We start from the raw sequence: 23950 nt of genomic DNA on the forward strand, positions 1-23950 counted from the left end.
GTTAACGTTGACCAGAAAATGAACTGGATTAACCATATAAGTACAGTGGCTTCAAGGGCAGGTCAGAAGGCTAGGAACTTTCCAGAGAGTAACTTACCTTCTCACTCCCCAAGCTGTCCACCATTTACGAGGCACAAGTCAGGACTGTGATGGAAAACTGCCCACTTGCCTGAATGAGTGCAGCTCCAACAGCCATCAAGAAGCTTGACTTCATCCAGGACAAAGCTGCCTGCTTGATCAGCAAAACAGCCACATAGATCCACTACCACCAATACCAAATGCTCAGAAGCAGCCATGTATACCAATTATACTGCGGAAATTCACCAAGCCTGCTGAATAGCATCTTCCAGACCCATGACACGTCCACCAAAAAGGATTTGGGCAGCAGATGTCTATAAAAAGGATCATGCTTGATATTTGTGCAGGTTGACGTGGTTTCCTGCAATTAATATTAATCTACCAAAAATTAAATGCTAAGTGTTTGAACTCATTTTAATGTTGGACTTCACAGCTGATATGGCCTGTAAAAGTTGAAGCTGCCTGACCTGTTGCGCTTTAACTAGCAACACATTTTCAGCTCTGATCTCCAGCATCTGTAGACCTCACTTTTTACTGTAAAAGTTTAATCTCATCTGGGCTGGAATGTGGTTCCCGCTATCAAAAAGTAAACACACTTCATGATTTGGTCCAACTTTACAAAATCTTTTCTGGTTAAGTATCAGAGTAGTGAAAGTTATTTTTTATTCAATAAAAACTCCATTAGTTTACAGGTCAAAGACACTAAATTCAGTCGAACAAGACTTCAGAAACAAGAACATTTTCATGATCTATAATTGTGAAATTCTACCCCCTCTGTAAAGTTGCTGTGGGAATAATTTGCAAATAAATTGCTCAAGAAATGCTGACATGTTAATGCGTGCAGTTAAATCAGTTTAAATGTAGTTTTACTCCTGTTGCCAGTAAGCCTATGCTATTTCTATGAGACAGCCTTAAACTGTTAATGATAACCATTTCTGAATAAAAGTGGGTTTTAACATAATTACCATTAGAAGGAAATCATTCAATGAATTCAAAGCCCACCACAAACAACTCATTGGTAAATGCTTTGGTTTCAGTTTCAGTCAATCCAGAGCGGAGCCCTGCAATTCAAAGTGTAAGTTCCTTCTACCATATTTTTATATTTTACTTTTCTGTCAAATACACATCAGACACTGGAAATGGAAATGTCTAAGAAAGCGGAATGTGATTATTTTCATAGTATTCCTACTCACTAAGGAGAGCAATGAATGTGTTGGAAAATGAAATCAGTTTTCTTATCACTTTGTGTCCAATAACAGCATAGGCATTTCTAAGCCATATGTAACTTGTGTGAAATGCAATTTCATAGATATTGGCTAGGACATACATTTCATGTGCAGAATCAGACTGCACCTTTCCAATGGTAATAGTGCCACTGTCATTTTCTATATTGAATACTTCTCAGTGATTTACTCAATTCTAGCAACCAATGCAAGTTTTGAAGACAGCTTTTAAGGTACTTTTGGATTCTCTGGAATCTAGTTTATGTCTAAATACATTTTGCTTCATGATTCACAGACTCTTGCAAGGAGATTAGGGACACAGACAGAAGGTTTGTGTTGTGATTTCCTTATTTTCTCACCTCATTAATGTCCAGTTTTAAGTAACATCCTGCATTGATGATGAAGAGACACTTCTAAAGTAGTGCATGTATGTCCTAAGTGACAACAGTCTCTGGATGGGTTTAGCTCAGTTGGCTGAACAGCTAGTCTGTACTGCCAAGAGTGTGGGTCCAATTCCTGCACCAGGTGAGGCTGCCTCTTGCCTGATCTATGAAAGTGAGGACTGGAGGTCAGAGTCAAGAATGTGGTGCTGGAAAAGCACAGCAGGTCCTGAGGAGCAGGAAAATTGAAGTTTTGGGCATAAGCCCTTCTTTAGGAATGAGGTGTGATGAGTGTTGAGCTAAACTCACCACCGGTTGGCTCTCTTTAATGAAAGAGCAGCCCTATGGACTGCTAAGACTATTGTGACTTTACCTTTTATCTAAGGATTTGCCTTCAGTAGCACTAGATAGGCCCAAGACAAAATAAAGACAAAGAGGGATTGGTAACAGTGAACTATGTTAAATGACGTTAGTATCACATTCTGGTAGATGTAGCAAATACTATCACATGCCTGCAATGGACATCTGGGAAAATATTACATGGTTGCAGTGGTGAGAGAACTAACCAATACTAGGGGAAGAAATTCAGAAGATCTGGAAGAAAATAAAAAAAAGAGACAAATTACTAGTTTATGAATTTAAGACCTTTACTGGTTTAAAAAGACATAGATAGTTGGTCAGCAACTGAAATAATATTACTGACAGAGAGAGACAGAGGCAGTCATTGAAATAACAAAAACAAAAGGTCAACATTTCAAAGGCAAATCTTCATTCAGAAGCTGGTAAGCAGCTCTGGGGCTAAACTGTCTAATAGATAAATGGAAAAAAATGCAGGCAAAATGCATTTTGAAAAGACAAAGGTCTTCATAAAGGAATGACTAAATATTCCAGGAAGTAAAGGTCCCTAAAGGAAAAAAATAATAATTTATGAAAAATGACGAAAGACTAGGAAAGGTAGGTAAGGGAGTATAAAAGACACTTCTCACCTCTACAATGAACGCATCACCATTAACACTAAGCTATGTGAGGTACAACTGCAAGGAACAGTAAACGGGCCAGAAGATAAATTTAGACTGGATTTACAGAATCAGGAAGGACTTAGAATTTAGTTGAGCTGAAACAACCACATTTTAAAAAATCTACTAGAATAGCCAAGTAGAAGAAGAAATTGGGAATAATTGAAGTCTTGAAAGAACCAGGACTCAGCAATTAAGCCACAATTTTATTAGGAAGACCTATAGAAACTATAACCAAATAATTTCAGGTAGAATTTGTGTCAAGGAAAGTGCTTGGAGTTTTGGTTCATATTTTAGAAATTTGGGAAAATGTCTCTTTTACTGCGAAGAAATGGGAAAAGTCCTCTATGGCTACAGAGGACACTTCTTCAGAATACTTCAATTTTGTCTTCATTATAAAGAAGACATAACACTAAATAAAAATCCTGGTCCTTGCCTGTCTTTGCAATTAGATATAAAAGATAGCATGTCACTTTTCCAGCTGGGGTGTTCTTTCCCTGGAGTTATGATGAAGATATGTCTTACAAGAAACAAAGTATCCAATCATTTATTTAATTTTTATTCATGAAGCCTTTCTCAGGGCAAAATAACGTGTTTATTGATGTTGAACAAAGTACTGTACTTTAAAAGTACTTTGTTGGTTTTGAGACATCCTGGTAAATCCAGAGGACATGAAAACTGTTATCTAAATGTAAGTCCATTTAATTTTCTAATTATTATCAATCACTGTGACAAGAGATGAAATCAAAGTTCCAAATCTAAGTTACTACTTCAGTGGCACAAGTCGAACAAACACCAATTGGGAGGTGGTTTATCTTTTTAAGTTGTTAGCCCAACAAATATCAATAATCTCGGTTTAACACGATTTACCATGATTGACTATGCCACTAGCTTCTCAGACACCTTTGAGACTAAGCTGTTTTGTGTGTTGGTGCATGTGATGAGAACTACTGATCAACTGGGAATGCTAGACATCCCTTTAAAAGGTAAAACACTCACAGCAGCTTGCTCTAATGCTGTACAGAGAGTTTGAATTCCACAGAGGCCTCCCTGATCTCATGCTGTAACTCTAGCAGGTAATTGTTGGATAGATCACGTTGCTACCACTCATATACTGAATTTACCGGTTATACTGTTGGCACATCCTGTTTTACTGTCCATCGAGCACAAGTGTAAGAAGTCCTGAGGGCAATTATTTTAAATGCTGTTTAATGCGTTCCTCAATTCTCCAGTTAAACTGTATGAAGTTTTTGGAGGCTTCGTTTGAAAAAGATTTTGATTTGCTTTAGAGAATCTGCAAGTGATTTTGCAGATGCAGTTGTGGTTTTTGGATTGATAATTTGTATCGGAAATTGCAGTTGCTTTGTAATGTGGGTTTTTCTAGGAATGCAGGAGGAAGGAACAGAAAGAGATGTATTTGATAGGGAGGCCACAAGCAAAGGTAAGATGCCTGGATGACCTCAATGTCACAATAACAACATTGCTGTACCCTGGAGAACACAACATAACAGTGTTTTGATTCTCCATACTTGTGCAATATTTGGGAAGAAGATGAACGGCTTGATTTTGCAGTCTGTGGAAGGTTGAGAGAGGCAGAAACCCTGGTAAATATAGTTTTCTACTCTCAGGGACTCACACATACATCTGAGGAGGAAGTGATAGCCTTAGGTGGTACACCATCAAAGTCTTGTACAGATCGACAAATCTTGGTGGGCCTGCACAAATTATGCTGAAGAGGATTACAAACACTAATGTGAGTACATGACAACTGAAGGTCCAGCTTTGGAGAGAATGTAGGCTCTATCACTCAAAGAGGTGCTGGACAAGACCAAAATGCTGGACGTTGGGCTGGTGACAAGCCTCCAGAATTGTTTTGCTTATTCAGATTATCAGCATCCGTAGCTAGTTTGGACAAAGACCACGTTTTCAACTGCTTCAGCTTAGCGCAGCATTGGGAATAGCAATCAAGGTCACTGCAGCCCTGAACTTTTTTGACTCTACTTTCTTCCATGAGAAATATCAGCAACATCATCAGTCTTTCCACAGTCTATTCTTTCATTAAATGGATGACTGATGATTTGTTTGGTATAACACACGCATTCATCATTTTCCCAGCAGTTTCTGTGCAGGCACTTGGCAGAGCTAGAAATGCAGTGTCATCAGGATTTTCATCAGCAATCTGTCTGTAACTAGCGAACAAACTTTCTGATTGTAAAAGGGCAAAAGTGCAAGAACTAAAACGTAGTTCTGAGAGCAACAAATGCCAGATCAGTGACAGTGTTGTCACGTTCAGATGTTATTAAGTGTTAGACTGGAACGTATTAAGTTGAAAGAGAAGAGAAATGGAATATACAAACAAAGTGTGGAGTGACAGGCTTCCAGCATCAAAACAAGAGCAATGTACAGAATAAGCATTAGTAAATAATATATGATCATAAGCTGCACAAGGAGCTAATAGGTCAAATGAACAAAAGCTTGGTCAAAGAGCAAAGAATTGAGGAGTACCTTAAGGGAGAAAGGTGAGTTATGGAGATAGAAATGATCCCAAGTAGCTGAAGGAGTGGCCACCAATGATGGAATGATGAAAAGCTGAAATGTTTCGAAGGCCAGAGTTAGAAGCATGCAAATATCCAAGAGACTTAGGGGAGGTTTTTAACACTTGGAGAGGCCAACCTATGGAGAGAATTGAAATAGCATGGGAAGTTTGAAACTGAGGCACTGTTTAACCAGGAACCATTGTAATTAAGCAAGTGTGGAGGTGGTGGATGAATGTGACTTGATAGGATTTGGAATACAGGCAGCCATGTTTTTAATTAATTTCAGTGCACAGTTTAAATATAGTCAAATTTGTAGGTATCAAAAGTACAAATGAGGGTTTCAGCAACGGAAGAACTGAGACAGGAGAGGTGGAGATGAGTGTTGAATGTACATTACACAAGAGCAAAAGTAGGCAATTCAATCCCTTGGGCCTTCTTCGCCATTTAATATGATCGTGGTTGATCTCAACTCCAGTTTCCTGCTTGCTTTTCATAATCCTTCTACCCATCTCTAATTAAAAATTTCTCTATCTCTTCCTTAAATTTACTTAAAGTCCTGGCATTTATCACAATCTGGGATAGTGCAGTCCACAGCTTCATGACTCTTTGAGAGAAGTAATCTCTCCTCATCTGCTATCCCTTATCCTAAAACAATGCCTTCTCATTCTAGATTGCACCACATGAGGACATCTTGCCATGCCATCTACTTTGTCAATCTCCTTTTGCATCTTGTACACCTCAGTTAGATCTCTTCCCATTCTTCTAAACTCCGGAGACTGTAGCCCTAAACTGCTCAATCTGAGTTCAACAGATACATCCCTCATCTCTAGAAACAGTCGAGTGAATCTCATCTTTATCAATGTACAAGCAATTCCTCGGTTGCAAACGAAATCCATTCTTGGGTACATTTGCAAGTTAGTTTGTAAGCAAGTCGGAACACAATGCAGGACAATATAAAAGAGCCTTTCATAAGCACACGAAATATTTTATGTGTCAGGTCTTTAAAATTACACACCTCAATGGGGCTGCATTGGTAAGTAGGAGCATTCATGAGTTGGACGGTTGTAATTTGGCATCCCTATATTTATATCCTTCCTCGAAGTGTGGTCTCACTTATGTCCTGTACAGTTACATCAACACCTCCCTACTTTTAAACTTCTTTCCTTTCACAATAAATGCCAAAATTCCATTAATCTTCCTTATTACTTGCTATACCTGCACCGCAGTTTTCTGTGATTCATGCATGATCCAAAAGAAATGAAGCATTGGATGTTCTTTCCATTCAGATAATAAGAATGAGGTAGTTAGTCCCTGAAAGAATTACTTGACAACTTGATTTGGAGATGTTGGTGTTGGACAGAAGTAGACAAAGTTAAAAATCACACAACATCAGGTTATAGTCCAACAGGTTTATTTGGAAGCACTAGCTTTCAAAGTGTGGCTTTTTCATCAGCTGGTTGTGGAGCAGAATCATAAGACACAGAATTTATAGCCACAGGATTGCAGTGTCAAGGAATGTAATATTAAACAAATTTAGCTTACACCTTTTATTTAAAAAAAATGAAAGATTTAAGCTAAATTTGTTTCATGTTACATTGCATAACATTGCAATCCTGTTGCTATAAATTCTGTATCTTATGATTCTGCTCCACAACCACCTGATGAAAAAGCAGCACTTTGAAAGCTATTGCTTCCAAATAAACTTGTTGCTATTGTGTGATTTTTAACTTTGATAACTTGAGACAGCCTTCAGAATTTAAAGGACTGTTTATAGGAGGAGCTAACCAGTTCTGCATCTGTTCCTGTGTATTTTTTAAACTAACTCTCTGTGTCATGAACCTTAGATGTAATGGAGCTAGCTATCAAGAGATACATAATAAATCCATTTGCTGTGTTTTGTTAGATTGACTCTGCTGTTGAAGGCATTGTGTGAGCATTCTTCCTTTGTGTGGTACCAATAGCTTAGAAAATAAGAAGGATTTGAGGCTGCAAATCTAGATTAGATTAGATTCCCTACAGCATATAAACAGGTCCTTTGGCCCAACAAGTCCACCTCGACCCTCCAAAGAGTAACCCACCCAGATCTATTTCCCACATTTACCCCTGACTAATGCACCTAACACTGTGGGCAATTTAGTATGGCCAATTCATCTGACCTGCACATCTTTGGATTGTGGGAGGAAACCGAAGCACCCGGAGGAAACCTATGTAGACACGGAGAGAACATGCAAACTCCAAACAGGCAGTCGCCCGGGGCTGGAATCAAACCCATGTCCCTGGCACTGTGCAGCAGCAGTGCTACCCACTGAGCCACTGTGCCATCCCTTACTATTCAAGGCATGGTTCAGGTGGATGACCACAACAAAACAAGAATGTATGATGTTAAGGAATAAGACTAAGTTTGTGAACAGTCTGATTCAACTTAAGATAGCTGCCAAGGAGAGGGATGGAGTCGGTCAAGAGGAAATGGACCAACGTTACTAGTTTCAGATTTCCCAACAGTTAATTGGAGTGAGTATCTGCTCAATCTGCGGGTCAGGTGAATTGGCCATGCTAAATTGTCCGTAGCGTTAGGTAAAGGGTAATATGTAGGGGTATGGGTGGGTTGCGCTTCGGCGGGTCGGTGTGGACTTGTTGGGCCGAAGGGCCTGTTTCCACACTGTAAGTAATCTAATCTAATCTAAATTAGGATCAGATAGGCAGCCTGATAATTTAAGAGACAGCAGAAAAGTTGAAAGGCTGATGGTGAGGGAGGTTTGGGTGCCTTTAGTGTTGATGGAACTTGTTGCCTAATTGTTCCTAATCTTGTTGCCTGTTCTCCAGATTTTCTTACAATTAAAGTGTAAGTGCAATAATATTTGCACTGTGCAAGGGTTTTCAGCTTCTCTCTTTTATGAGGCAAATTACCACTGTACATAAAAAAAATAACAAGTATGGTGATTAGAGAGAAAGAAAGAAAAATGGCTGTCACGCCGACAAAGTGTGTCCAAATGTAAAGAAAATAACAGAGAACTTTTATGGCAAACAGGGAAGAAAGGGAAGAATTGCTTCCTTGTGTTGATCACAAAACCTTTTCACCTTAACGTTGCCCTCCTGAGAGCCCCTCAGAATGAACTATCGTGTTTTATCTCTGTCACTCTTCAAGAGTCTGCTGCAGTTTACCTCAACCATGCAAATTAGAGGCAGTTTCAAATTGGGTTGCACTACCTAACAGATCATCTCTACAGCTCATTCACATTTCCTGTTGCTTTCTTGTTGCTTCTTCCTATCCTCCAGCATCACCATTGTTGCTGCTGCAGCTAACTGTTACACATCATATGCTACTCTGTAGGAGCATATTCTAAATTGATACTATGACAGAAATGGATCATGATATTGTATACTAATCAGGGCATTATTTAGATCTTTTCTGGTGAGCATTTCAAGCCTGTATCCCTTAAGCTCTAATATTCAAAATGTCTGTGCACTGCAGCTGTTGTGTTCGTGCAAATATATTACTGGCTGTGATTACAGCAAAAAGGCCAATTCTCTGAGGAGCTAGAATCTAATGTTCCTTTGATTTTAAAGGGTTCATCTCATTGGTAAGGCAGTATCTTTAGGCCTCACCAAACTATACCTTTGTTGCTGATTATATCCCTCACCTTGGAAATTGCCTGGAGCTGACTAGATTGCTCACCGCAAAGCATTATTTTACCCGGAGTTGAACTTCAAAACACACACATATAACATCATTCATATCCTCATCGTGGCCTGGATTTTAAGGACCACATTCTCAGAAGTAACCAAAGCAGCCTGACCTCCCACCGACCATCGGTAGATGGCCAATTAAAATAATTAAAGTGTGAACTGATAACCTTTTTCTCGGGCTATTGACATTTAGAATCTCCTCTTGCCACTTTTAAAGTGTGGGCCCTGTAGTACAACGGGAAATGAACTTGTGTGTAATAATGGTGAAACCGAAGAGGTGATTTCTAGATTAGATTACCTACAGCGTGGAAACAGGCCCTTCAGCCCAACAAGTCCACACCGATCCTCCGAAGAGCAACCCACCCGGAGCCATTCCCCAACATTTACCCCTTCACCTAATGCTACGGGCAATTTAGCATGGCCAATTCACCTAACATGCACATCTTAGGAGGAAACCCACGCAGACATGGGGAGAATGTGCAAACTCCACACAGACAGTTGCCTGAGGCAGGAATTGAACTTGCTAACCACTGTGCCACCATGCCGCCCATGATTTTGATATTAGCAGCACAGCAGAGAGGAGAGAGTTGGAACAGGTAGTTGAGACCTGAGAGAATATTGTAGCACTACATTATTTAGTGTAATGTATGTCATATAGCCAGCATTTCAACCTGCAACTCTATGCAAGATTAAGCACAGAATCAAATGATCTTCAGAGATGGCAAGATGAGGTAACCACTTTCCAAAATGTCAAAAGAGTGGGAAGCAATTTCATCATCGATGAAAAATGTTGTTTAAGGCAACACCTCAAATGCAATGAGTACCCGGTAAGAAGAGCTGAGTACTCTCAATGTGGAGGAGGAGGACACTTCAGATGCCATTTCAGATTTGTAAATGCAGCAACTCCACAGAAACAAAGAAGTTTCATCAAGGGAAAAAATTTCAAAAACCAAAAAAATCCATGATGTCAAAGCAAAGGTGAATTCAAACAAACAGAGTCGGAAGAGGTTCTGGATGATCAACCCTCCCTTTTGAAAAGGGTTTAGTACAGAATTTTATCCAGATAGAAGGATGGCTGCTTGCTGTGGTTAAAACCAGTGAACATCAAACTGCAAAGCCCATGGGCACAGACCTTCAGGTGCAAGGTCAGCTCACCATTTAACTCAAGTCACAAAGGTCAAGTGATCAATGAGACACCCTACACTTTGAAACACCACAGCACTTCACTGTTGAGGAGAAATCCATGCATCTGATTAGGTTGCCTAGAGAGAGATATATATTACCAGAATAAGAAATGACAGAGAATTTTGTTATGCATTTCCAACTGAGTCTGAGCATAACATCTCAGGATCGCAAAAAAAAAGTAAGAGAGAGAAAGCAACATAGTGCAACTCAAGATGAAGAACAATAACACTGATGACCTTGGTATAGATCAAAATGTTTGGATAAGGGACAGACAAGTGGAGGGTGCAGTCTTCAGAAGAGCAGAATAATCCTGATTGTAGGTATAGTTGGTACATCTGCAGGAATATTCAGGCGAAACCCCGGAAACCATTGATCTTGCCTAAGCAAATAAGAAAGACTGAGTGTGAGTACCACAGGATGTGGGGCAGGGATAGCTACCTTGATATCAACCATCTCACAAAGTGATGCAACAGTTCTAGGGAATGGAGAAATCACTCAGAACTCAAATGAGGAAGATCAGCTGAGAAGAGAGTGTTCATCCTTTGAAGTTCAGACTTTGAGGGGCGTGGAAATAGTGATAACAGAAATAATTACGATGTTGGAATCATGTCATCAGAAGTTGGAGAGAGAAACTTTAGGGAGACGCATTGTAATGAGAAATAAATAATATAGTGATAATGATATGAGGCATTATGAAATTCTAACATCAAAAGAGCACAACAGAACAGACAGAAAGAAACAAACATTCAATGGAGAGGTGAAAGAAACAATGTACTAGGCAATTGTACCTAACATGACATATATATCATAGCGTAAATAAAAATTGCACAGTATTACTGGACTTGAGAGAAACATGCTGGAGGGAAAGCTAGGGACGTAAGGAGCTCAGAGTACTAAAAGACTAACCAGCCATAACTGCCTCAAAGCATGCAGTGCAGATACTCAATGTCCCAGAGAACAAGACAGTATAAAAATCATGTAAGTAGGAATAACATGCTGGTTTGAGCAAAATACATAGACATAGTTGCAGCAGTCCAAGGTATGATTACCACAGAGCTCTCTCAAATCAATGCTCTCTCTGATTCTCCTAATATCAGCAGTGGTCTCCTCTCTTAGTAACTCTGTTAGGTGTCAGAACTGCCAGTGCTCTGATTGTACTAGCAGATTGGAGTGCCCCTCCATTGACCACTGCTGCTGAGATCACCACTGGAACTCTGTTTGCCACCTGCATAATTTTGGAAACCATATACCATCCCAAACTGGAACTCAGTCCATGCCATGAAAAGCCTGGGACGTGTGGAGGAGATTGCTTTGAAGGTGTCTCGTTGTTCTTACTCTGGATGTCATCGCATGAAGAATCTGGTAAGGAGGCTGCTCAATTCCAATGATCCCTTTGCCTCCCTCTCTAGGGTCTCTCTGGCTGACCTTGGAAGAACCCAACTCACCTTATGTAAGAAAACCTATTACCAATCTGTGCCTATGTCCAAATTCAGTATCAACAGTGAGCATTGCTCTCGATGCACTGCTGTAACTGGAGAACTGATTGAAGATGGAATATCTGCTTCACACTATTTTTCTTGGTGGGAGCTGGAGCTCAGTATCAGGGAGGTAATTACCCATTAGGGACTTATCACAGCAAATCTCCATAAAATGGGTCTATCAGGTTTGTCACCAGATTACTAACCAGTGGAAGGAACCTTTGTCATAGTCGAGAAATCCTGTTCAATGTGTCTGAAAATTCTCTTCAGCCTCTAGGGCATGGATAGGGTGAACAGACAAGCTATTTTCCCAGGGTAGAGGAGTCCAAAACTAGATGGCATAAGTTTAAGGTGAGAAGGGAAGGATTTAAAGGTACCTAAAGAGCAATTTTTTCATGTAGAGAGTGGTACTTGAATGGAATAAGCTGCCAGATAAAGAGGTGGAGGCTGGTAAAATTGCAAGATTTAAAAGGTGTCTGGATGGGTATGTGAATAGGAAGGGATTAAAGGGTTATGGGCCAAATGCTGGCAAGTGGAATGAGATTAATTTAGGATATCTGGTCAGCATGGATGAATTGGACCGAAGGATCTGTTTCCATGCTGTACATCTCTATGACTGTAGAGATTGAATGTACCTCTTTTGGGAAAGAATAGATTGAGGTAAGGGCCTAAATGTTCCAATAAACCAATGACATTCCACTTAATCACAGATCACAGAAGTGGCCATTTTTGTTTTCAAGAGAACTCAGTGATCTGGGACAAGATAACAATTAATGCAAGAACCATTTTTCTTTGCAAGTTGTTTTGGAACTGAGCAATATTCAATGCAATTAATTGCTGTTCAAGGAGGTTTACTGAGTTAAATGGTATAAACTCTCCAGAAGGTGGTACATACTGCTGCAACTCTCCTCTGACCATCAAGGGAGGAAGTTTTTAAAGTGATGAGTGAGGTGCCAATCAAGCAGGCTGCTTTGTCTGGAATGGCATTGAGTTTTTTCAGCTGCATTCATCTAGGGAAGTGGAAACTATTCCATCACACTTACGTCATTGCTTTTCGATGGTTGGAAGATTTTGGGAAGTCAGCAAGCATGTCATTTTGAGCAATATGGCCAGTTTTTGACCTATCTTGTCGGCACAGCTTTTGTGTATTTCTGATCCAATTGTGTTTCTGGTTAATGGTCACCTCCAGGTTGTTGTCTGTGGCTGAGTCACAAATTGTACTACCATTACACTTCAAGAGGAAATGGCCATAAATTCAATCTTTCTTATAACTTAGAGTCATAGAGTCATATAGATGTACAGCACAGAAACAGACCCTTCGGTCGAACTCGTCCATGCCGAACAGATATGCCAACCCAATCTAGTCCCACCTGCCAGCACCCGGCCCATAAGTCTCCAAATCCGTCCTCTTCATATACCCATCCAGATGCCTTTTAAATGTTGCAACTGTACCAGCCTCCACTACATCCTCTAGCAGCTTATTCCATACACGTACCACCCTCTGCATGAAAAAGTTGCCCCTTAGATCTCTTTTATATCTTCCCTTCTTACCCTAAACCTATGCCCTCTAGTTCTGGACTCCCCCATCGCAGGGAAAAGACCTTCTCTATTTATCCTATCCATGCCCCTCATGATTTTATAAACCTCTATAAGGTCACCCCTCAGCCTCCAACGCTCATGGGAAAACAGCCCCAGCCTGTTCAGCCTCTCCCTATAGCTCAAATCCTCCAATCCTGACAACATCCTTGCAAATCTTTTCTGAACCCTTTCAAGTTTCACAACATCTTTCTGATAGGAAGGAGACCAGAATTGCACGCAATATTCCAACAGCGGCCTAACCAATGCCCTGTACAGCCGCAACATGACCTCCCAACTCCTGTACTCAATACTCTGACCAAAAAAGAAAAACATACCAAACGCTTTCTTCACTATCCTATATGCCTGCTACTCCACTTTCAAGGGGTGATGAACTTGTGTGGTGCAAATGTTACTTACTCTGAGCTTATAAATTGTCAATGTCCAGCTGCTTCATTCTGTAAAGAGTCCAGAATGAATCTATTCAATCTTTGGCGAAATAGGCTATTAAATTAAATTAAACCTTGCTTGATTTAGTTTCAATGTGATCTGTGCTGTTGTTCGTTGGACATAGATCTGAAATGGTCTGAAAGAATTATTGCTGAATAATACGGAAACACCAGCTACGGTGACAATGTCATATAGGCATGTGGGCAGAACAGTTTAGCATACCAGGAGATGCTGCCTGACCTGCTGCACTTTTCCAGCTCTGATCTCCAGCATCTGCAGTCCTCACTTTTTCCATACCATGAGAGTCAACATATTTGATGGTCCTCCTCAGTGTCTCTCCAACACTGTCTCATGTAACTGTAACAAGTTGCTAATATGCAAAAACCTTAATCTCACTCAGTGTAAGCGACTGTCTTAGTTAGTGGAAGTGGCGGTTTTTCACTATTGCAGAGACCATCAGATCCTCTATATTGAAGGATGGTTAAAAGCTACTACCTTCATTACCATTGACAGCACATCTAGTGTAGTGACTTCAAAGAACATTATGAAGTAAGGTATGGATTTGATTTGCCTGCTTGTACAATGCCAGTGAGATCTTTAGGTTCAGCTTTAAATTATCTGCTCAAAATAAAAAGCTTTTAAACAAGCAAAGTAAATAATCTAATGAGGAAGACATAGCATCAGAAATAATATTGCCAGGAGTTTTTCATTTCAAAGAATGAACATGCAAAATGCAGAATTAGACATGTTGAAGAAAACAATCGTGAGACACAGAGTAAGTTACAATTTAGATATTGAATCAGAAGCAGAACAATTAAATATACTTCTGGGCACAATTGTGGATAGAGCTGTTGTAATCCCTTTTGCATCCCAGTTTTCTGACTTCAATTGCTACAATTAATTTCCCCAGTCTCCATCCTGCAGCATTGGGCTCTGATAACCTCCTTTGGTGGATGTGTGTCCAGGCTGACTATGACTCACTCCTTGAGAAAGTTAACTGAATAGCACGGATGGATTTTTTGATCAGACCCCTGATTGATATCTATACAGCTTCCCACTGTGTTCCACCAATCCCACCCCCAGATTGGTTGCATTAAATCCATGGGAACTTACTGTGGCCCACTCTCCAATCTAACAATACATGAGCTCCCGAACTTTACAATCCTGACTGACAGTGCCCAAGTCCTTGGACTGATATTGGAAGCATGCTCTGTTCTGGCCTATGACTGAAGTATGTTTCCTTAGACAAGAGTAAATGCTACTCCTCTTTGATTTTCAGACATGACCATTTGCTTGTAGCACAGGAGATGGCTATGGCTTTGTGGTTATATTGCTTGACTATTAATCCAGGTAATACTCTGATAACAGCAACAGGAATTGCTGGAAAAGCTCAGTCAGTCTGCCAGCATCTGTGGAGAGAAATCAGAGTTAACATTTCGGGTTAGTGACCCTTCCTCAAATCCTGCCATACTGGATGGTGGAACTTGAATTCAATAGTAGTCTGCAAGCTGAGAGTCTAATGTTGACTATGAACCCATTGTCGATAGTTGTAAAAACCCATTTAGTTCACTATTGTCCTTGAGGGATGAAAATCTGCCATCCATACCCGGTCTGGTCTACACATGACTCCAAACCCACAACAAAGTGTTTTGGTCCTAGCTGCTCTCTAGGTATTAGGGATGGGCAATAAATACTAGCCCAAACAGAGACACCCACATCCCATAAAGGAATTTTAAAAAGCAGTATCTTTGGTGCTTGCTCAGCTGGCACATGATGAAGATGTGAGGGTGATGTGGCACTGTGCCTTACAACAATATGTCCAGTTCCTTGACTGATGACTGCCAGCAAGCATGACAAGACACTTGGCTCTGTCTAAGTGAGAAACAAGCAAAGCAAGACAGAAATACTATGATCTTCAAGGTCCAGCTGGGTGGGGTTGGGGCAGGTTGTGGGGGTACGGGGAGGTGGTGGGGAGGGGAGCATGGTATAAAAAGCAGGTATGCTGTGAACAGCCAGCTGGGCAAAATGCGCATGAGCAAAAAAGCAAAATGAGGAGCACTGGGATACAATCTGGTCCAATTCATGACAGGGGAGTGGGGAGGAGTGGGGTGATACCTGTGCACAAAATGCACCGGCAGAAATGAAGGTGCATGTGTGTCCCAAAGTGCAACATTTAATTACAAAACCACATTCTCTGTGTATTGGAGATGTGCCATGATGATGTAATGAGGCTGGTATGTGTCTGATGTCAGGATCCGTGGACATCAGGTACACGTGACTGCTGTCCTGTAATCTTGGTGTCTGGTATCGAAGGTGGATGTTCAGAGGAACAGATGGCAAATTGGAGTCACCAAAAAACGGTTCAGATTCCCACCTCAGGAATTCTCAACACCTAGTTTCAATTCGGCAGGTTGGAGAATGGGAGCCAACATATTGGGCGGCACGGTGGCACAGTGGTTAGCACTGCTGCCTCACAGCGCCTGAGACCCGGGTTAAATTCCTGACTCAGGCGACTGACTGTGTGGAGTTTGCACGTTCTCCCTGTGTCTGTGTGGGTTTCCTCTGGGTGCTCCGGTTTCCTCCCACAATCCAAAGATGTGCGGGTCAGGTGAATTGGCCATGCTAAATTGCCCGTAGTGTTAGGTAAGGGGTAAATGTAGGGGTATAGGTGGGTTGCGCTTCGGCGGGTCCGTGTGGACTTGTTGGGCCGAAGGGCCTGTTTCCACACTGTAAGTCTAATCTAAAATTAATGATGCAATATAAGATAGGAATGGGGATAAACAAGAAAGATGATACAGATGTTATAATTGAGGTGGAGGAGTGTGAAATAATAATTGACATGAGAGAGAAATATTAAGGATTTCCTTATGCTCTTTTTTTTAATTTTAGTGGCTTTTCCTGAAGATGCAATAAGAAGACCCTTCTGCAAGACAAAGGCAGCCTAGACATACTTGGCAAAAGAGAAAATAACTATGAGATCAATCCCGAATCCTGTGTGCAGGTGACTGATCAATAACTTCCTCAAATCCACAAGGATAAGTGTTTGCGTCACATCTTCAACAGGAACCTCTTGTGTGGTCATCAACAATGTACATCTCAGCAAGGACAACTATGCATGTGAATGCATAATGAGATTTAGTGTATGTGACAATTGAGCTTAAGACTCTGAATGTTTGTCTTTTGCGCGTGCTTGGAAACGTCAGGTAAATGTCTGGCTCATGTGTGTGATAGGGATCCCTGCAGACAACAGGGTGAGATGTCACCTGCCAAGTCCTTGGATTTGCATACTGTCATGTAGCCAAACAGATCAACAATTCTGACACAAGAAGGAAGGGTTCTAGACATGAGGCTGCCCACAGCTGGTGATGAAGCTCACTGGTGAGAAGGGAATGTAATCAATGGCAAACAGTGAAGCTGCAATATGGAGGTTGAGGCAATAATCCTATTAGTAACCCGAGAATGCAACTTTTAAAAAAAAGGGTTTTGTGATTTACACATGAAAGAAGTGAAACTATCACTGTATTCTAACAGATGAAAGGCTTAACAGACAATCAATTTTTCAATGCATAATTTCATTTACATCACACTGTAAATTTTTGCTATAAATTCTGTGTTATGATCGAGCCCTCCACTTTCACCTGATGGAGGAGTATCACTCCGAAAGCTAGTGTGCTTCCAATTAAACTTGTTGGACTATAACCTGGTGTTGTGCGATTTTTAACTTTGTACACCCCAGTCCAACACCGGCATCTCCAAATCATGACTACACATCCCTGAACACTATGGGCAATTTAGAATGGCTGATTCACCTAACCTGCACATGTTTGGTCTGGGTCGAAATTGGAATACCCAGAGGAAACCCATGCAAACACAGGGAGAATGTACAACATCCACACAGACAGTCAGCTGAGGCTGGAATCAAACCCAGGTCCCTGGCGCTTGTGAGGTAGTAGCGCTAACCGCTGAGCCATCATGTCACCCAAAAGATCAGATAGCGACCAGCACAAAGAGACTGCAGTTGATCCTTATTTGCCCTGACCTGATTCCATTGCTCTAGCAATGGGCTCATTGTAACAATGCTATACAAGAAGGAGATGGTGTACTTGGATTTCCATCCAGAAGCCTCTTCCCTTCAGAGGGTTGAGGAGATAGCATTGCAAAAAGATGGAATAGACTGCATGCCATGGAGGCTTCCTGTCAGGACAACCTGAGGCTTGGTAGTATCTCCACATCTCCTCCATCAATGTCAGCAGGTGAGGCTGAGGGTGGCATGTTCCCATGCCAGTACAGAAACCTCTGTGTCTGGGAGCTCTTAAATCTGCACACCTCCAGAGCTGCCCAACAGAGTCATACAAGGCAATAGAGCATGATACTGAGAAGACTGGCTCCATCTCAGCTGGGGATGGCAAGGTTGCACATATCTCTAATGGCAGGAATAGAGAATTGAAACTCAGGTTGCATGTGAGATTTTAAATATTCGCCCTTCTTTTAAAATTACACTACTTTAAATTATTTAGTGAGATTTATGGAATTATCAAAACATTTTGCTGCCTATACCATATTCCTCAAAATGTGATGTCCAGAGAGGAGTTAGGGACACTTATGTTATTGCAGAATGAGATAGATAGATGGAACATAGATAGAACAGTGCAGGCCCTTTAGCCCTCGATGTTGTGCCAACCTTTTATCCTACTCTAAGATCAAACTAACCTACACCTTCTTCATTTTACTATCATCCACGTGCCAATGCAAGAGTTGCTTAAATGTCCTTAATATATCTGACTCCACTGCCACTACCGGTCGTGCATACCACACACCGACCACTCACTGTGTAAAGAACCTGATAACTCCCCCAAACCTTCCTCTAATTACCCTAAAATTATGCCCCCTCATGATAGCCATTTCCAACTTGGGAAAAAGTCTCTGACTATCCAAGTTATCTCTGCCTCTCATTATCTTGCACACATTTATCAAGTCACCTCTCATCCTTTTTCTTCACCCCAAAGAGAAATGCCTGAGCTCCCTCAACCTTTCTTCATGAGACATGCCCTCCAATCCAGGCAGCATCCTAGTAGATCTCCCCTGCATCCTCTCTAAAGCTTCTACATCTTTTCTATAATGAAGCAACCAAAACTGAACATAATAGGGGAGGTCGTGTCTGACAAATCTGTTGGAAGTCTTTGAAGAGGTGACAAGTTGGTTAGACCAGGGAAACCCAGTGGATGTGGTCTATCGAGACTTCCAAAAGGCCTTTGATAAGGTGCCACACGGGAGGCTGCTGAGCAAGGTGAGGGCCCATGGTGTTCGAGGTGAGCTACTGGTATGGATTGAGGATTGGCTGTCTGATAGAAGGCAGAGAGTTGGGATAAAAGGTTCTTTTTCGGAATGGCAGCCGGTGACATGCGGTGTCCCGCAGGGTTCAGTGTTGGGGCCGCAGCTGTTCACATTATATATTAATGATCTGGATGAAGGGACTGGGGGCATTCTAGTGAAGTTTGCCAATGATACAAAGTTAGGTGGACAGGCAGGTAGTACTGAGGAAGTGGGCTGCAGAAGGATCTAGACAGTTGGGGAGAGTAGTCCAGGAAATGGCTGATGGAATTCAATGTGAGCAAATGCGAGGTCTTGCACTTTGGAAAAAATAATACAAGCATGGAATACTTTCTAAACTGTGAGAAAATTTGTAAAGCCAAAGTACAAAGGGATCTGGGAGTGCTAGTCGAGGATTCTCTAAAGGTAAACATGCAGGTTGAGTCCGTGATTAAGAAAGCGAATGCAATGTTGTCATTTATCTCAAGAGGGTTGGAATATAAAAGCACCATTGTGCTGATGAGACTTTATAAAGCTCTGGTTAGGCCCCATTTGGAGTACTGGGTCCAGTTTTGGTCCCCGCACCTCAGGAAGGACATACTGGCACTGGAGCATGTCCAGCGGAGATTCACACGGATGATCCCTAGAATGGTGGGTCTAACATACGAGGAATGGCTGAGAATCCTGGGATTGTATTCATTGGAGTTTAGAAGATTAAGGGGAGATCTAATAGAAACTTACAAGATAATACATGGTTTGGAAAGGGTGGAAGCTAGGAAATTGTTTCTGTTAGGCAAGGAAACTAGGACCTGTGGACACAGCCTTAGAATTAGAGGGGGTAAATTCAGAACAGAAATGCGGAGACATTTCTTCAGTCAGAGAGTGGTGGGCCAGTGGAATTCATTGCCGCAGAGTGCAGTGGAGGCCGGGATGCTAAATGTCTTCAAGGCAGAGATTGATAAATTCTTGATGTCACAAGGAATTAAGGACTACGGGGAGAATGCGGGTAAGTGGAGTTGAAATGCCCATCAGCCATGATTGAATGGCGGAGTGGACTCGATGGGTCGAATGGCCTTACTTCCACTCCTATGTCTTATGGTCTTATGGTCTAATATTCCAAATGTGGTCTAGAGCTGCAGCATAACCTCTAGGCTCTTAAACTCAATCACCCTGCTAAAGAAAGCCAACGCACCATATGCCTTCTTAACAATCCTATCAACTTGGGTGGCAACTTTGAGGGATCTATGCACGTGGTCTCAAGATCTGTTCCTCCACACTGCCAAGAACCTTGCCTTTAATCCTATAATCTGTATTCAAATTCCACCTTCCAAAATGAATCATTCATACATTTCCAGGTTGAATTCCATCTGCCACTTCTCAAGCCAACTCTGCAGCCTGTCCATGTCCCATTGCAACCTAGAATGGCCCTCTACACGATCCACAACTCCACCAACCTTCATGTCATTGACAAAGTTACTCTCCCACCCTTCCGCTTCCTCATCCAAGTCATTTATAAAAATCACAAAGAGCAGAGATCCCATAACAGATCCTTGCAAAACACCATTGGTCACAGAGCTCCAGGCTGAATACTTCCAATCTACTACAAGCCTCTGTCTTCAATGGGCCAGCCAATTCTGTATCCAGACAACCAAATTTCCCTGTATCCCATACCTCCTTACTTTCTGAATGAGCCTACCATGGGGAACCTTATCAAACACCTTGGTAAAATTCATATACACCACATCTACTGTTCTACCTTCATCAATATGTTTGTCACATTCTCAAAAAATTTAATGAGGTTTGTGAGACATGACCTGTCCTTGAGAAAGCCATGCTGACTATCTCTAATTAAACTATGCTTTTCCAAATATTTTTAAATCCTGTCTCTCCAATAATTTACACGCCACTGACGTAAGACCGACTGGTCTGCAATTCTTAAGTTTATTGCTATTCCCTTTCTTGAACAAGGGAATAACATTTGCCATTGTCCAATTATCTGGTACTACTCCAGTGGACAGTGAGGATGCAAAGATCATTGCCAAATATGTAGCAATCTCTTCGCTCACTTCTGTACTAACCCTATACCAACCATCTGACCCAGGGGACTTAATTATCCTCATGTTTTTCAAAATTACCAGCACATCCTCCTTCTTAACATCAACCTGTTCAAGCATATCAGCCTGTTTCACACTGTCTTCATAAATGACAAAGTCCCGCTCACCAGTGAATACTGAAGCAAAGTATTCAGTAAGGACCTCCAGACGCATGTTCCCTCCACTATCCCTGATCAGCCTTGCCTCACTCTGGCCATCCTCTTGTCCCTCACATAAGTGTAGAATGCCTCGGGGTTTTCCTTAATCCTACCCACCAAGGTTTTTTAATGCCCCTTTCTAGTTCTTGCAAGTCAATTCTTCAGTTCTTTCTTAGCTAGCTTGTAATCCTCGACAGCCCTGCCTGATCATTGCTTCCTCAACCTTAAGTAAGCTTGCTTCTTTCTCTTGACTAGGTGTTCTCTTGTCATCCAAGGTTCTTTAACCCTACCATCCCTTCCTTGCCTCAGTGAGACAAACCTGTCCAGCACTTGCAGCGATTGCTTCCTAAACAACCTCCACATTTCTGTCATGCATTTCCCTGAGAATATCTGTTCCCAATTTATAGTCCACAGTTCCTGCCTAATAGCATTGTAATTATCCCACCCCAAGTTAAACACTTTCCCATACCATCTGCTCCAATCCCTCTCCGTGACTTCAGTAAAGGTCAGGGAGCTGTGATCCCCATAATTGAAATGTTCTCCCACCAAGACATGTGACACCTGTTCTAGTTCATTGCAAAACACTAAATCCAATATGGCCTCCCCTCTAGTAGGCCTATCTACATATTGAGTCAGGTATCCTCCTGGACATACCTGGCAAAATCTGCTCCATCTAAACTATTTGCGCTAAGAATGTTCCAATCAACATTAGGAAAGTTGAAGTCACCCATGACAACAACCCTGTTACTTCTGCACCTTTCCAAAATCTGCATCCCAAACTGCTCCTCTGTGTCTATGTTGCTGTTGGGGCTCTATAGAAAATTCCCAATAAAGCGACTGCTCGTTTCCTGTTTCTGCCTTCTATCCATACTGACTCTGTAGACAAACCTTCCTTGACGACCTCTCTTTCTGCAGTTGTGATACTATCCCTGATCAGCTATGTCACTTCTCCACCTCTCTTTAACTCCCTCCCTATTCCTTTTGAAACATCAAAACCTTAGAACATTCAACCACCATTCTAGCCCTGTGATATAAAAATCTCTCCAATGGCCATAACATCGTTGCTCCCAGTTCTGACCCATGCCCTAAGTTCATCATCCTTATTCCTAACAATTTGTGTTAAAACAGGCACACTTCAATCCATCACACTGACTGCAGTCTTGCCCTATCAACTGTCTACCCTTCCTCACAAACTCTCTGCTCGCTGTATCTGCCTGTTCACCAGCTACCCCACTCTTTGATCCATAGCTCTGGTTCCCATCCCCCTGACAAACTGGATTAAACCCTCCCAAAGAACCTTGGCAAATCTCCTGCCCAGGATATTGCTGCACCTCCAGTTTAGGTGCAGCCCATCCTCCTTGTACAGGTTCCTAGAAGCTATCCCAATGATCCACATATCTGAAGCCGTCCCTCCTACACCAGTTCTGCAGCCACATGTTCAGCATTCACTCTCTGTTCCTAGCCTCACTAGCACATGGCACCAGTGGCAATCCTGAGGTTACTACTCTGCCCGTCCTGATTTTTAGCTTTCAATCTTCCTCCCTATATTCACTTTTCTGGTCTTCACCCCTTTTCCTAGCTATGTCATTGGTACCGATGTGTACCAGGACTTCTGACTGCTCACCTTCACCCTTAACATGGTTGTACATTCTCTACTGAACATTGATGTGAATTATTAATTCTGTGGACATTATTCTGTGGCACAGGGCTTTAAATGCAGGTGCAGCTGGCTGCTCAACTATGCTCTCTGAAGGATATTAGCCCACTTTACTCTCAGCAGTTATAATTGAATCAAGTGCAATTGAATTCAAAGCACTTGAAAAATGATACTGGATCAGAACAATTGGACAAGGCAGGCTGTTCTATAGACGTCCTCGTTGACAGAAAATGTCCTTGATACCATTACAAGTTCCAATCCCCATTATATTTTGGTAGAGGATAAAGATTTAAGATTAACTCAACATGGGAGGTTGGCAAGGTTAGGACTGTACCTAAGGAAGGTAATGGAGTTCATGTGATGGAGCAATGTTCATGAGAATATGAATATATGTGAACCTTGTGTAGTTTAGCTTGTGTCTGCTATCCTTTACATGTCTCTCTATGGTACGAGCACAGTGAAAAGCTCATTTGGATTCATATAGACTTCTTCATCCCCTGATAAATCATCATCTTGTTTCAATTCTATGTGGCTTCAGTGCAACCCTGAGCACACTTTTGATCTCTACTTTTAAGGAAATATAAGTTTACCTTATATGCATTCGAGAGTGTGGTACTGGAAAAGCACAGCAGATCAGGCAGCATCCGAGGAGCAGGAGAATCAACATTTCAAGCAAAAGCCCTTCATCAGGAATGAGGCTGTGAGCTGAGAGGGTGGGGAGATAAATGGGAGGGGGGAGCGGTGGGGGAGGGGAGGTAGCTGAGAGTGCGATAGGTGGATGGAGTTGGGGGTAATAGTGATAGCTTGGAGAGGAGGGTGGAGCGGATAGATGGGAAGGAAGACGGACAGGTAGGATAGGTCATGAGGGTGGAGCCGAGTGGAAGGTAGGAACTGGAATTACCTCATGGGCAGTGCAATGAAGATTCTCTGGATTGATTCCAGCATATTGGCTTTGTCTGAGAGGAAAGATTAAATTGAATTGGGCCCATACTCAGATGTGATCACATTCAAAAACATAGGATGCAGGAAGGGTGTCCTTGACGACGGGGGAGCTCAGAACCATAATTTAAGGATGATGTATAAACCTTTCAGGACTGAGTGTAGTGATCTGGGGAATCCATTA

Source organism: Hemiscyllium ocellatum, chromosome 4, assembly GCF_020745735.1.
Source record: "Hemiscyllium ocellatum isolate sHemOce1 chromosome 4, sHemOce1.pat.X.cur, whole genome shotgun sequence".
Lineage (NCBI taxonomy): Eukaryota > Metazoa > Chordata > Chondrichthyes > Orectolobiformes > Hemiscylliidae > Hemiscyllium > Hemiscyllium ocellatum.